This window comes from Macrotis lagotis, chromosome 5 (genome assembly GCF_037893015.1).
Source record: "Macrotis lagotis isolate mMagLag1 chromosome 5, bilby.v1.9.chrom.fasta, whole genome shotgun sequence".
In the NCBI taxonomy this organism is placed as follows: domain Eukaryota; kingdom Metazoa; phylum Chordata; class Mammalia; order Peramelemorphia; family Peramelidae; genus Macrotis; species Macrotis lagotis.
The window spans coordinates 64,620,099-64,636,293 of record NC_133662.1 but is presented as its reverse complement, the minus strand read 5'-3'; the positions used below and the strand labels follow the sequence as shown (position 1 = coordinate 64,636,293).

Sequence of the window (16,195 nt, the reverse complement as noted above, 5' to 3'; positions counted from 1 at the left end):
GTTCCCTATTACCACTAGGATCAAGTATGATATTCTTTATTTGAATTTTAAAACTCTTCACAACATGGACCCTTCTCAACTTTGAAAACTTTTTCCATTTTTTTCCCCAATTACAATCCAAAAATACTGGGCTGCTTTCCAGTCCTCCCACATGACATTACATGTTATAACTTAGTGCCTTTTCAGTGATTATTTTCACCCCAACTTCATGTGTGAAATACTCTATTTCCTCACTTCTCTATCTTTGTTTCTCTGAATTCTTTCAAGATATTTCAAATCCTACCTTCTATAAGAAACTTTTCCTTGCTCCTCCCATTTATACTGCTTACTCTCCTTTCACACTGTACAAACCTATCTATTTATGTGTTGCTTTCCCTCCCAAACGAGAGAATTTGAATTCCTTTGTGACTGGGACTTTGCCTTTCTTTGTCTTGCCAGTACCATCATAGTTTTTGGCACATAGCAAGTGCTACATAAATATTTGTTAAATGACCCATCTGAAGATGACCTTGGAGCAGTACAGTGGATCTGAGTTGGGCTATTTTTCATAGCGCTATAAGAACAGTCAAAAATTTGACTGTTCCTAACAAGTTATATATGCTTTGGGTCTGGGTCAAGCATTGAATGACAAGGTGACTGTTCCAGGACCTCAACTATAATTAAGTATGAAGAAACTAATTACCAGAGGGTTTCTTCTTTTTTTTGCAATAGAAATTTTTGAAGATTGTCTGCTAATTAATAGAAATATCATAATGAAGGAATAGTCAAACATGATGAATTCATGTGTTGATAATCATAATATTATCAATACCACACCATTTTTCTTAATGTTTCTTCATTATGATGATTAACATATGTTAATATAAAATTATTCTAAAATTTCTGAAATCCATGAAATTTGGTATTAGATCAAAGATGTTAACTACATCTCCTGAGGCACACATAAGTCAACAATACTCCTTAGTGAACTCAGAAGGATATTAAAATATTATTGGGTAATATTTAACAAAATAAATAGACAATAGATCATAATAATAATGCTAATATATGATTTTCTGTTATCGTGTAACTTGTAGCCATCTCATATCATTTAGAGTTCTTATTTCTACTTAACACCAATGAATTAGACTACAGTATTTACATTACAACATGTAATACATAGTTGCTTTAATCCTGCTATTACCTTAATTTATTGAGAACTCAAAAAGATTCACAGATTTAGTCTAAGTCAAGATCCCAGATAATGCTAATAGGAAAGATTCTTCATACTTCAATCTCCATACTTCATACTTCCTTCATACTTCATATTGCTCTGCTGAGAGAGGGGGAAGTTATGCATTAATTTTCACATAAACCTCAAACCATTAAATTTTCCATTTTTAATGCTACCTTCTTTCCATGGTTCAACATATAAAATTTACCATTAATTTATTTTTTGATAATTAACTGATGATAATATAATTATCATATGAAATTAATCATCAGATTAGTTTTTCTCACCCTCATTTCCCCAAAATGCTTCCAAAGTTGGACTTAAATATCGTTAAAAGTTCCTACAAAAAGTAGCAATCTTCACTGAAGTTCAAGCAACTGAAAAGGAAATTGTAATGAAAGTCATCTTTCAAACTTGCTATTTGACTTACTTATTCCCTTGAATAATACATACATTTACACAAACAGGTATTAATGTGTCTACTATTCAGGCAAGATGAAACAATCCCCATGACCTAAATACATCCTCACCTGCATAATATAGAGAGAAAAATGTGCTGATAACAACGGTTAAAAAAACATATTTTTCCTCTACCACCTGACCAATCAATATTGACCAACTTACTCTGAGTAATTTCTATTGCCCCAGAAGCAAAGCTGTAACTAAATCAGTCCTTCTGAAAATTCTGGAAATACAGACTTGGGTATTTCTTGTTTCCTCTGGGTACTTGATGACACCAGGCCCTAGAGAATATTGTGGAGTTGATCTTTCAGGGGAGAAAAATTCAGCCAAACATAACTCATGGCAGGGACTGATATAAATAAATTCTCAGGAGCAGGGTCTCTAGCCCACAATTTGCTAGAAATACTTTAGAATTTTTTTTAACACATGAGTATATGCATGCACACAAAAGAAAATATAACTTGATTTTCAGATAAAAAATCAAAGGATTTTCTTTATTAAACTTAATAATAGGTTTAGCTCCTGAAATTAAGTGAATCAGGAAATTGGTCCTCTATATTTCAAATGATATTGCCAAATACACTTTAAGTGGGTATATTTCTTCAATTCATACTACATGGGTATACAAATTAATCAGGGCACTTGCAGGTGGAATGAATACTCACATACAATGCAGCTCAATGAGTTTGGTTAATGTCTTCTAAAACTCAGTTTCCTTATGATTCATTACATAAGAACTGATCAAGATGGGCTTGTGCAATTGAATGTTGTATTACAAAGAAAAAGAATGTAGTGGGGTCAACAGAATGAAAGGAAATAATCTAATGCATTAGTCTATTTTTAAGATGGTATAACATAATTTAAAACTAATTGAAGATCATCTGAATGTAGCAGTAAATGGATTTCAGAGGTTATATAGTCTGCTCTCCTCAAATTACAGCTAATATTTAGAGATGGGAAATAACTTACCCCCAATTATTATTATAATAAGTAGAAGAATTGGAATTTGAAAGACATGGATTTCAAATAAAGAAATGTTTTAATGGGAGCACCCTGTCAATTTCTTGTGCTGCCACAAATAGAAAAGACTTTGAGAGTGAGATAATAGAATATTGATTTCTAAATACATATTTTATTAAGAACATTCCTTAAGAAAAATGGCCCTTTGGGAATGGTCTACCAAGAGGATACTGTGAATGGAGACCCACTTGAGAGTGGGTATACTGACACCAGATGCCTTTAAGATCATCCCTACTAGTTTGGGTGTTCTCATACTCCCTGGAAAACCAAATGCAAGTGATTTCCAATACCAAGAGATTATGTTGAAAGAGCTAGTGAGGTACTGTTTATTTGACCTAGAGAAGTAAGTAGCATTAGTGGATTTATTGGGCTTAAGATAATAGGGTAAGCCTTATTGAGAATGTTTTGTCTAGAAGGTTTTTTGTTCTTAGAATATACCCTGTATTCTCCCACCTTCATGCTTTGGTTTACGTTCTCAGTTGTATATGGAATGACCACCCTCTCCCTCTTCCTCTGTTGAATTCCTATTCATCTATTGCTTTTCAATTCTAATTCTACCTCCTAAATGAAGATAATCCTAGATGCCCTTGTTTGTACTAACCATTCCCCCAGTTATATCATAAAATTATTCTTTTCAACTCTCTAGGACACTTATGGGATTGTGTGGGATAGTGTGTGCTACAGTTTTCTATTTTGTTTTATTTCCTCTATGAATTGAAAGTCTCCCCCCCCAAAAAAAAGACATAAATCATATCTTCTCTGAGTGCAGTGGACTTAACCATATACTTAATCTAAAGACAAATAAAACAAATACAAGAATATCATAATGTCCTAGATTTCCTGATGAAAGTTATCTTGTTATTGAACTGTCCATGATGCTTTATTGGCAGGATACTTGGAGTGGTTTGTCATTTCCTTCTCCAGCTATGCAGGCAGGCAGGGATTGTTTTTTATCCAGGGTCACAAAACTACTATATATCTGAAGTCAGAATTAAACTTTAGTGTTTTGAATTTATACTTTCTGAGTTCTTAATCTATTATACAACTTAGAAACTACTTTAGAGATCATCAAATACAAATATTTCATTTTACATAAAAGGAAACTGAAGCATAGAGAAATTTAAGACTTGTTCAGAGTCATATAGCTGCTAAGTGTCTGAGATAGGATTTAAACCGAAGTCTGCATCCATTATTCCATGCTATGTCTCATAAATTTAGGGAAAGAAAGGGTAAAAGCATTCATTACCTGTGAACTTAAAAGATTAAGTTAAGATAAACCTTAGAGTTTATCTAGATGAATCCTTTCATCTTGCAGAAATATAAAATGAAATTTTGAGGAAATGACTTGCCCAAAGTCATATAGCTAGTTAGCATAGGAATATATCTAAGAATTTAGATATTATGACATAATATCTGGGATTTTCCTATTCTCCATATTTACTATCATTAACTATTCAATGAAAAAATATATAGCCACTACAGAACAAGGAATTGAAGATTAACAAGGTGTCTGCAAAATTTACTCGCAACTACAAACATTCTTATGAGATGAAAGATGTCTTTCATTTCAAAATGAGGGTTTAATATTAATTTGTGAATATTCCTAAAAATGGGAAATGTCATGGAGTACATCATGGAAAGTGTAAAAAAGTAAACAGAAAATGAAAATGATCTAGATTTGAATACCTATTAAAGAATTTTAGCAGTCAATTTCCTTATCAGTCAAAGGAGGGAGTGGGATTCAATGAAAGTCTAAGAACCATTTCAGCTCTAAATCTATGGTATTCTAATAATATAATTACCTTACCTTTCACTGAGAGTCAATAGGAAGAGATAAAGTCTACAGAAATTTCTTGATGGATGGTTGCAATGTAAAAAAATTGATATAAGAAAGGTATTATTAGAATTCTAATTCCCAACAAGTAAAGTATGTTATTTGATACCTTTCCTCTATTTCACCGGTTCTATTATTTTTCCTTTCACTCACCTTATCCCACTTTTTCTGCTCTACCTTGCTATCCCTCAATTCTTGTTCTCTTTTTCTCACTTCTCTTATCTCTCTACTTTTTTTCCCATTTTTCCTCATCTTCTTAGGAAACACTGGGGGGCTAGGGAGGAGGGAAAGCAAATCTTAGGAGTTTACACCTACTGACAGCCTACATCACCCTGTGGAAGTAAAGAGCAAAAGAAGAAATTTTATGGAGAAAATAGCCATAGATTACTATAGTAGCTACTATATAACAGAAAAAATTATAAGGATGTAATAAAAAAGATAATCATTATAAGGACTTTTGACAAACAGAATTAAAAATGTTAATTCCTGATATAGATTATTTAAAAGTGTGTACTGCTTAATTTATATTCTTTTTCTTCTAGGATCTCATTCACACATAGGTCTGTGGTAGAATCTAGTTTATTTTATGTCAGCCTTATATCTTCTGAAGAGGAGGAATAGCAGTATTATATAAATCCCAAATTCCCTAGTCATAGTCTTATAAATCCTGATCCATAAAAGAATTTACAAGACACTAAGGAAAGAAATCAAATTTTTTACTTCTTCCTATTTCACAGAGTACCTACCACAATGTGGGGCCCAAAGTAATTTTACTCAGATGTGTTTGCTGAATTAATGAAGTTCAATGCTAACTCAAGAAAACTTATTAGGGTGTTTTTGCTAATATCTTTATTTTTGAGTTTTCTCAAATGATCTTCCTTTGATAGGTAGCAAGGTGGCATAATGAATAAAGGGTATTGAGTCAGGAAGAGCTGAGTTCAAATTCAGCCTCAGTCCCTTACTAGCTTATGACCCTAGACAAGTATTTAACCCTGTTTGCCTCAATTTCCTCAGCTGGAAAACAATCAGTATAAGGAAATGATCAGCCAGTCCTATATCTTTTTCAAAGAAAGTCCCAAATGGAGTCAGTTGAACATAACTTAAATAACTGAACAACAATAACTTTCTTTAATATGAACAAAAGAAGTCTGCCTGCCATTTTCAAGAAAAGTATGTTCCTGCAGTATCCTAAAAGTCAAAATTAAAAATGTTCTTCCACAGAAACAGTGTTAAATCAATTAATCAGCAAATACTTAATGTTCACATAATATGGATCAGGTTCTGTACTGTGTACTAGGAATTCAAAATCAAAAGTAAGAGTATGCATCCTCAAGAATCTTGCATTCTATCAAAGAAGACACATTCTCAAATACATTGTTATGGTTCAATCCTTTAACACTGCCCTTTCAAATATAACAGTTTGATGTTAAAAAAGGGAAGAAAATTAATTTTTCATAAAGAAAAAGCATTTAGTTAACCAGGAAAATGTTTAATGAATTACTTCTATCATCCGTGAACAGCTTAGTGCACAAAAACATATGAACAGTACTTTAATTTACTAAAGCCCTCAAAAATGTGTGAATAAAAATAAGTTACAGATAGGCTCCAACGAGTCTCTTTGCAAAAAAAAAATGGACAATGTATTGTGGTAGGAATGTTATTTTTTAAATTGTCTTGTAATTATTTTAGGATGGCAAAGGGTTATATGTCTCTTTTATGTTTAATGATTTGATGACTTAATGGGGAATGAAACAATTTTAGTAATTAAAAACTGACCAGTGTGATAAGAAACAAATAAAAGTATCAGAAACATGGACTGCTGAAATATACCTCTTAGAATACTACAGAATGATCGAAGCTAGATGACATTGTGATCCTGTAATTCATGTCCATTTAATTTTTAATACTTCAGGATAAAACTTATAAAATTCAAATTCAAATAACATGTTGGAATCTAAAATATGATTAAGTAAAGATTGTTGATTTCATAGGACTAATTTGGTGATCTTTTTTCCATCCCAAGGTGAGTCATTGAGTATCAGAAGACACTTAATTACACCACTGAAACTACTAAAGATTGAAGGTTGAAGACTGCATGAAGTAAAAAATTGAAAAAAAATGCAGGGAATAAAGATTCTTATTATGTGGCTCTGGCTATACAAACAAAAGAAAAAACAAATCAGCAAACTGAAAACTTCAAGCATAACAATCCCTCTAGGATTTGAGACAGAAAAGCAAAGCCAAAATATAAACTTTGCAATTGATTTGCTTAGAATTCTATTTGTTATCAACTGATAGGTTGATTCAGCCTCCTGATGAGTGAATGGTCAAGTGGACTTGTTTGCTATTTCCAAAATGTTAACTTTGCTGTTGATTTGCAGTGATTTCTCATTAGCTGCAAGCTGACTGTAAGGTGTAGTGTCTTACTGAGTGAATAACTGCTTGAACTTGTCTCTAATGGCTACAAAGAGGGTTTATTTTTTGCATTTTATTTCTTTATTTTTATTTTATTTTATTTTTTATTCCCATTTTGTACAAATGTTTTTTACATTAATAAAATATTCTTGTTTAAGAGTAAATGAAATACCCCTCCCCCCCATGAATATAGACTTGCTTGAGTGATAAAGTAAAGGGGAGAGAAAAAAAATTAAAATTAAAAAAATAGTAATAATTGTAGGTATGGTCAGGTGGTGCAGTGGATGAAGTGGCAGCCCTGGAGCCACAAGCACCCAAGCCCACATCCAGCCCTGTAGACCCAACAATCACCCAGCCATGTGACATGCAAGCCACCCGATCCCCACTGCCCTGCAAAAACCAAAAAGAAGAAAAAAAAGACCCAAAATAAATTCAAATAGTAATAATAGTATGGATGGTTGGGTGACGGACAGAGCATTGGCCCTTGACCCAGTAGCACCCAGGTCCAAATCCAGGTCTCTGGCTTATTTTACCCCCATTACCTCCACTTCCAAGATCACTGACATAGTAGAACCTTGTAGATAATCCAGTGAAACTATGACTTATATTCCATATAGGGATAGCCCTATGTGGTCATAGTAGAAAGTTTTGACAAAAGATGATCCACTGGTGAAGGAAATGGCAAATCACTCCAGTATTTTTGCCAAGAAATCTCCATGCACAGTACTAAAATGAAAATACAGAAAATACTAAAATGAAAATATAGCTATCAGAAGATGAGCTCCTCCAGTCAGAAGGTGTCTACTACACTACTAGAGAAAAGCAAAGGACAACTACAAGTAGCACCACTAGTAATGACAAGGTTGGGCCAAAGTTAGATAAGAAGCTTAGCTGCAGATGAATCTGGAAAGTCTCATGGTATAAAGATTAATATTTCATAGGAACCCAACATGTAGATCTATAAAACAAGATAAACAGGATAGAAAGATTAAACAATGATATCTTGAGTGTCAGTGAACGTCAGTGAATGGGAATGAGTCTATTTAATGCTGACAATCACTACATATATTACTATGAACAAGTCCTTATAAGAAATGGAGTACTCTCCATAGTCAATAAAAGTTGAAGAAAATAATAATGAAGTATAATCTCAAAAATGATCAACTGTTCAAATCCAAAACAAACCATCCGACATTACAGTCTACAATAGTTTTTAGAAATAACTCTCCCTCTATCTCCCCCCCAAAAAGGTGTCTCATTGATTATTGTGGATTAGAAGGCAACAGTAGGAAATCAAAAGATAGTAAGTTTGACCTTGGAGTAAAAAGTGAAGCAGGACAAATGCCCATAGAGGTTTTTTCAAGATAACTCAATGGTCATAACAAATATTTTTTTCACCAATGCAAATTGTGATACTACACATGGACATCCTCCAAAAAAAATGAATATAGATAGCAGATTGATTGTATATTTTATAGTCAAAGATGAAGAAGTTCCATAAAGTCAGTTAAAGTAGGTTCTGGAGCAGGCTATGAATCAGGCAACATCATATAAAAGGCAGCAACAAAAAATATTCAAAAGAAAAAGAAAAGGAAAAAAGGCTATCTGAGGAGGTTCTACAAAAAGGTGAGGAAAAAAGGAAAAGGAAAGGGAAAAGGAAAAAGAGAAATATATTCTTCAATGCAGAATTCTAGAGTATAAGGAGAGATTAAAATAAATTGTCCTTAAAAGAGGAATTAAAAGAAATAAAACATAACAAAAGAATTAGATATCTTCAAGAAAATTAGAGATATAAAGGAAAAGTTTCAATGAAAAATGGGTGTGAAAAAAGACAAAATGCTTAGCAATTTGATAGAAGCAGAAGAGATTAAGAAGGGCTGACAATAATATACAAAAGAATTATAACATAAAGATCTTACTATCACTGATAACCACAATGGTTTGTTTACTGATCTGGAGTCAAACATCCTGGAGAATAAAATCAAGTGGTCCTTAGAAAGTATTGGTAACAATAAGGCTAGAAGGTGATAGAATTCCAAATGTGCTATTAAAATTATGCCATCAATTGTGCTAATAATGCTATTCTGAAAAGCTAAACTCAATATGCCAGGAAGTTAGAAAACACAACAATGTCCACTGGATTGAAAAATAATGTATTTGCATCCCAGACACAAAGAAAGAGAGAGAGGCTAGAAATGTTCAAGTTATTGAGCAAATACAATCATTTCACATGGTAACAGTTATCTGAAGATTCTGCAACCTAGGCTTCAGCAATATTTGAACCAAGAACTACCAGAAGAGCAGTCTAGTTTTCAAAAAGTCAGTTACTGAAGACTACATTGGCAACATTCACTACATTAGAGAAACAAAGTTGTTGCAGATATCATTAATTATGCTAAAGTCTTAAGGATCATAACAAAATGTGGTAAATCCTCCAAGATGGGAGTACCAGATCTTACTTTTTTGCTGCCTATATGCAAATCAAGAATCAATAGTAAGAATTAAACATTGCAACAGTAGACTGGTTTAAGTTTGAAAAAGGAGCAAGACGAGTTGTATATAATCATGAGTTTTATTTAACTAATAAGCTGAGTAGCTGAATGAAAAGATGTAATTAATGTTCCAGGGGGAAATATCAACAATTTCAGATATGCATACAATGCCATTAAGATGGCAGAAAGTGAAGAGGAATTAAGAAGCCTCTTGATAAGTGTGAAAAAAAAGATGAAGGTAAAAGCTTACTTGAAATCTTGTCAACTTGTCCTATCACTAACTGGCAAATAGAGGGAGAAGAATGAAAGTAGTGTAAGACTTTATATCCTTAGAATCAAAGAACACTTCAGATGGTGACTGTAGGGGCAGCTAAGTGACACAGTTAATAGAGTTCCAGCCCTGGAGTCAGGAGGACCTGAATTCAAATTTGACCCCAGATATTTAGGAATTATTTGGATAAATCACATTAATCCTATTGCCTTGCAAAAACAAACAACAAAAAAAAAATACAAGACAAATAGTAACTGAAGTCATGAAACTAGAAACTGCTTTCTTCTTGTAGGGAAAAAAATTTAACAAATCCAAACAGTATTCTAGAAAGCAAAGACATGCATGACTTTTCCTACAAAAGTCTTTATAGTTAAATCTTTGTTTCTTTTTCCAGTAGTAATATACAGTTGTTAGGGTCAAATTTAAAGAAAAAGTTCTTTTGAATTGTGAAGCTGGAGAAGAGATTTGAAAGAGTACCAAATCAGTCATTATTATAAGAAAAAATTGGAGTGGTTATGAGACACAGTAACACAGCTCTAACAGTGGTTAGAGCACTGGTCCTGGAGCCAGGAGGACCTGAGTTCAAATCCAGACTCAGACATTTATGTATTACCTAGCTGCGTGATCTTGGGCAAGTCACTTAACCACATTGCCTTCCAAAAACAAAAAAAAAAATAATTCAGGTTCTTCACTGGAAAACCAAATAATGAAGTTAAAGATTAAATACTATGGCCATATAATGAAAAGTAGGAACTTATTGAAAAAGACCCCCATGTTGGGAAAGTTTGAAGGCAAAATAAGTACAGAAAAAGATGGATAGCAATGAACATTAACTTGAACAAACTTTAAGAGAAAGTAGATGATAGAAGATCCTGCTGTGCTGTGATCCATGGGACCCCAGAGTCAGACATGACTAAACTACAACACTGAAAATAAAGTTTATCCAAATGATAAGTTTAATGCATCCACAATGCCTTTATAAATTAAGAGGGAGGAATATTTCTTTCTTTCATATTTGATGTATTTTTCCAAAAACATGTAATAAAAGTTTATTCAACATTCATTCACATATATTTTAACTTACATGTTTTTCTACAATCCTTCCATCCTCTCAATGATGAATAGTCTGGTAAAAGGTGGACATTTGTGTTTACGTGTTTCTGTATTAGTCATTTTGTATATGAGGAATTAGGACTACAGGTAAAGAAAGAAAATCATGGGATAGGAAGGAAAAACATAAAAGAAGTTAAAAAAGTGAACATATTATCCATTCAAAACCTGTGAATTTATTATCTGTGCTCCTCCCACCCTTAGTTGTACATGGCATTGTTCAGTGCAGATCTCCAAGGGCAGTCCTAGATCTCTAAATTACTGAAGGGACTGCATGCATCATAGTTGATCAGCTCACAAGTTGTTAATGTGTACTATGTTCTTTTGTTTGTGCTCCGTTCACTTAGCACCAATTTGTGAAATTCTTTCCTTGCTTCTCTAAAATTTAACCATTCATGATGTCTGATAGAACAATTCTCATAACATTGTATACATAACATGTTTAGTCATTCAGTCATTCAGCCATCAGCAACTGAAATGAAATTAGTTGTTCCATAACTGTTTGGTTGAATTCACTTGCAAATCCAACTGGAGATGGAGATTTTTCCTTGGGCAATTTATTGATGGTTTCTTCAATTTCTTTTTCTGAAATTAGGTTAAGCATTCTATTTCATCTTTGTTAACCTGGGTAGTTCATGTTTTTGTAAATATTCATCCATTTCACTCACCTTATCAAATTTATTTGCATAAAGATGGACAAAATAATTGATTTATCATTTTAATTTTCTTTTCTTTTGTTATGAGTTCACCTTTTTAGTTTTGATGCTGGTAATTTGGTATTCATTTTTCTTTTATTAAATCAGATTAACCAAAAGTTTACCAATTTTATTGTTTTTTTAATAAAACCAGATCAGTTTTATTTAATAGATCAATTATTTTCTTGCTTTCAGTTTTATTAATTTCTCCTCTGATTTCCAGAATTTCTCATTTTGTATTTAATTAGGGAATGTTTTATTTATTATCTTTCTAACTTTTTAGTTGCAAATCCAATTGATCAACTTTTTCTATTTTATTCATTCAAGCATTTAGAAATATAAAATTTCATGTAAAAACTGCTTTGGCTGCATCCCATAAATTTTAATTTGATGTCTCATTGTCAGTTTCTTAGCAGGTTATTTCTATGATTTGCTGTTTGATCCACTCATTCTTTAAAGTAAAACTATTTAGTTTACAATTAATTTTTGACTTATCTTTCCATGGTCCTTTATTACATATGAAAAACATGCCTCTATTATTTCTGCCTTTCTGTATTTGATTGTAAGGCTTTTATGCCCTAGTACATGGTCAATTTTGATATAGGCATTATGTCCTGAAAAGGAAAAGGTATATTCTTTCTATCCCCATTCAGTTTTCTACAGAGATCTGTGATATATGTTTTCTAAAATTGTATTCACTTTCTTAACTTTCTTCTTATTTATTTTGTGAATAGATTTATTTAATTTAAGAGATGGAGTCTAAGGTCCACAATTTTATAGTTTCACTATTATAATCTATGTATCTTTGTAATTTGTTCAGTTTCTCTAAAGATTTGGGTGCTATACCACTTAGTGCTTTTGTTTAACAATAATCCTTTATTTTTATAATATGTAATTTCCTTCCTTATCCCTTTTAATGAGATATATTTTCCTTTTGTTTTGTAGATGAAGATTGCTACCCCAATTTTTTTTTTATTTTCCCTGAAGCATAATATATTTTGCGCCACCCCTTTTTAACTTTAACCTGTGTGCATCTTTCTGCTTCAAATATGTTTCTTGCAAATAATGTATTATGGGATTCTGGTTATTGCTATCTATTTCTTTTCTTTGATGATAGTTCTTTCTGTTTCACACTTACAGTAAAGATTACTAATTCTGTTATTTCTCTCCATGCTCTTTCCCCATTTAATCTTTTCTCATTCCTTTATTGTATATCCCTCCTCACCTTATCCCCTTTAACTTTTCTTTTAAATTTTGACTTTAACATTACTTCCATTTTTACCTTTGTGAGGAGCAAAATGCTTACTTTTCAGGGATGTAGTGCTAAATTAGTTCAAGCCATAGGCCTCAGTTTCTATTTCTCAGAAATCCTCTTGGGTGGAGGATTTCCCTCTTTCAATAGCAACTGCCCCCATGGTCAGCAAAATTCTGCTAGAACAAGTGATTCCCTGGTATGGTATGGTGGACTGGATTGATTCAGATGAAGGAACACATTTTACCTCTAAGTTTCTCCAGTTCCTAGTTCAAGCCTTGGAAATTTCCTTGGAGTTGCATACTCCCTGGCATCCACCCTCCTATGGAAAGGTAGAAAGAATGAATCAGGAAATTAAGAGACAGTTAACAAAGTTGTCTCTTGAGACACAATTACCTTGAACCAAATGTCTGCCCCTTGCATTGTTAAGGATCAGGACAAAAGCTAGATGGGACGTTGGGTTATCTTCTTATGAGATATTGCATGGCCATCCATTTCTTGGTCCAATGGAAAAATGGGATCTTAGTTTAGATAACAAAGATAAGTTTGTTAGGGAATATATAAAGATTCTGGCCCAGCATTTGGAAGAAATTCAACTAAAAGGCCTTATTGCACAGGGACAGTCCCTTTAGGGTTTGCAGTCCACAAATTTGAACCTGATGATTGGGTGTTGATCCAGATGTGGAAGGAGGAGAAGTTGACTCCCAGCTGGGAAGAACTGTTCCAGGTTCTCCTGACTTCAGACACTGCCATGTGGACCTAGGAATGGGGTTGGACCTACCATACCAGAGTGAAAAGATCGGTTAATCCAGCAAAAAAATGGATTATAAACTCTGAACCCACAAATGAACTGAAACTGCATTTTAAGTGAATATAGGACTAATGGACTCTCCAATACCTTTGCCCAGGAGTTGAAGGATTCTTGGTATTCTCTACTTTGTTATAATTTTGTTATCACTCTTTTACTTCCTGGCTGGTATAATTATATGTAATGCAATAGATTTCCACGTGAGACCCATTCCTGCCTGTAATTACAGTGTCACTCCTTGGGGTTGGTCCCATCACCTTTCAGACTTTGGTTAAGATGAGACTACAATTCTGAAGAAATGCATGTCGGATATCATATTCTGAGAGTGTCCCTCTTAAATCTGAGTTTATTATTATATCAGGCTTCAATTTTAGACACCTTCCCTGAAGAGAAAAACAGTTTTCAGAGCTTAATTCAAACTATTGCCAACACTTTCAATGTAACCAGCTGCTGGATTTGTGGGGGGTCTCAAGGATTGAGCACATGGCCATGGGTGCCAGTTCCCCTTGAACCTGTTTGGTTATTGAGTAAGAAGTCCTTAGTACATAGCGGGACTGGATTTTGGAATGAAAGGGAAGAACATCAGTGGTTACTGGCAGAATCCATGCCAGGCAGATATTGCCTTAGCCAAACTGGGAAGTTATCTGACTTGGGACAAAGTAGTTTCAGGTGGACTTTCTCTGCTAAGGTCGACAATATTCAATTAGTGCCAGATTGTGGGAGGTACCAGGGCCGTTGGGATAAGACCTGTTTACAATGTAATGATGGCACCTGGGTTAGGTGTCATACTGGCAAAATGGATGAGAATCACTGCCAATAGATACTCAATGGAGTGGGAAGGTGTAAAGGTGATCTATCCATAGCAGAGTGTAAGAAGTATAATCAAAACAGTGGTTCCCTGATTACTCAGCTCCAAAGTTGGAGATGGATAAATGACAGAGGATTGGAAGGGTTCTTTATTACAATTTGGAGTGTCTGAAATAGAGGTGGAGAACCTTACATTGAGAGGTGTAGCTGCAAAGAAGGGCCACAGTTGTGGAAATATCAATACAAAAATGATGAACAGATGAGATATGACAGAGGTCCTCTAGGGGATCAAGATATGCAGTATAACCCTGTAAGCATTTATAACCAGACAAGGATTTTCCAAAAAAAAGAATCCGGCTCTAAAAGGGCATTATTGGTTATGTGGGCAAACAGCCTATACACACCTCCCACTAAATTGGACAGGGATCTGCTATATAGGATTAATTAGACCTAAACTCTTTTCCTTCCCACACTAAATAAGAAAATCTTTAGGTGTTCAATTATATGATGATATCAGAAAACAAAGACGGAATATACATACTTCTCTAACAATAACTGGAGATGTTAATGGTTGGGGGAGACACCAGGCCCCCACAAAGAATAATTAAGGTATATGGCCCTGCTACGTGGGCACAAAATGGAAGCTGGGGATTACAGGACACCAATTTACATGTTAAATAGGATGATTAGACTCCGGGCTGTAGTGGAAATTATAACCTATCAAACAGCAAAGGCATTGGACTTATTGGCAAATGAGGTCACCCAAACTAGGGAAGCTGTACTACAACACAGATTAATTTTAGATTATCTGTTGTCTGAGGAAGGGGGTGTTTGTGGAAAATTGAACCTATCCACTTGTTGCATGAAAAATGATGACAATGGAAGATTGGTAAAGGAGATCACTACAGAAATTAGAAAAGTAGCTCACGTCCCTGTCCAGAATTGTAATTCTCCATTTAATACTTCTTGGTGGTCCTGGTTCAGAGGCAGCTGGTGGCATCAATTAGTGTGGTATAGACTCCTAGTATTAGGAGTCTTGGTAATCCTCCCTATCTGTATACCATGCATGATAAGGTTGTTCACTAGTACAATCCATAAAATCCTCACTCAAATACTTCTGGTCAAGGACTGAGTCCGAATGCCGATGTTAAAGGAAGAAGGTTGGATTCCTGTGAAGCAAGATGGTCCAGGCAGGAATAAGGAAATTGAACAGCATTGTGAGGACTTACTACAAAAGTTCAAACAAAACAAGGGACAGAATGAGTGAAAAGTCAGGAGAGGGTATGAATAATAAGAGGAGGGATTGTGAGGAGTAAAATGATGACTTTTCAGGGATATGGTACTAAATTAATTCAAGCCATAGGCCTCAGTTTCTAATTCTCAGAAATCAGGAGATGGCAAAGAATGTGGATCTCAAATTATGTCACCCTAACCATATAAGGTGAAAACAAGGACAGACTCTCTTGAGCAATCCAAGCAAACTCCCCTTCTCTTCAAACCACCAAGCTAGATCAATTTTGCAAAGGCCAGCAGAAGGGAGGAGGGGATGTGGGTTGTGATTCTTGCGGGTTTTGCCCTTATAACCTTGCTTTAGCTTCTGTAATCTGGCTTTCCCCTGCTCCAGCAGTAAGGTACTGCACTACTTCTCATGAGAAATGAAAATAAACTCTGACTCTTTGCTGCTACTTTGAGAGAACTCCAAGCAGTCATTTTTGGGTTAGGGTCTCAAGATCTCACGTACTTTTGTCTTCCCTCTTATCAGCCCCATCTTTCCTTTTCTTTGCCTCCCCCCCTTCCCCGTAGAGTAAAATAAATT

General features: G+C 34.2%; 1 long non-coding RNA gene across 3 annotated transcripts in view; it reads right to left on the bottom strand.

Annotated features, from left to right (window-relative positions):
- LOC141489722 (uncharacterized) overlaps positions 1–16,195 on the bottom strand; it is a 186,985-nt gene that overhangs the window by 7,972 nt on the left and 162,818 nt on the right. For 2 of the 3 annotated variants that reach the window (XR_012468972.1, XR_012468973.1), the window contains exon 4: positions 1,184–1,315. This is a non-coding gene — a long non-coding RNA (uncharacterized LOC141489722). The remainder of the gene's footprint in view (positions 1–1,183; positions 1,316–16,195) is intronic. The other variant, XR_012468974.1, reaches the window with a different exon arrangement.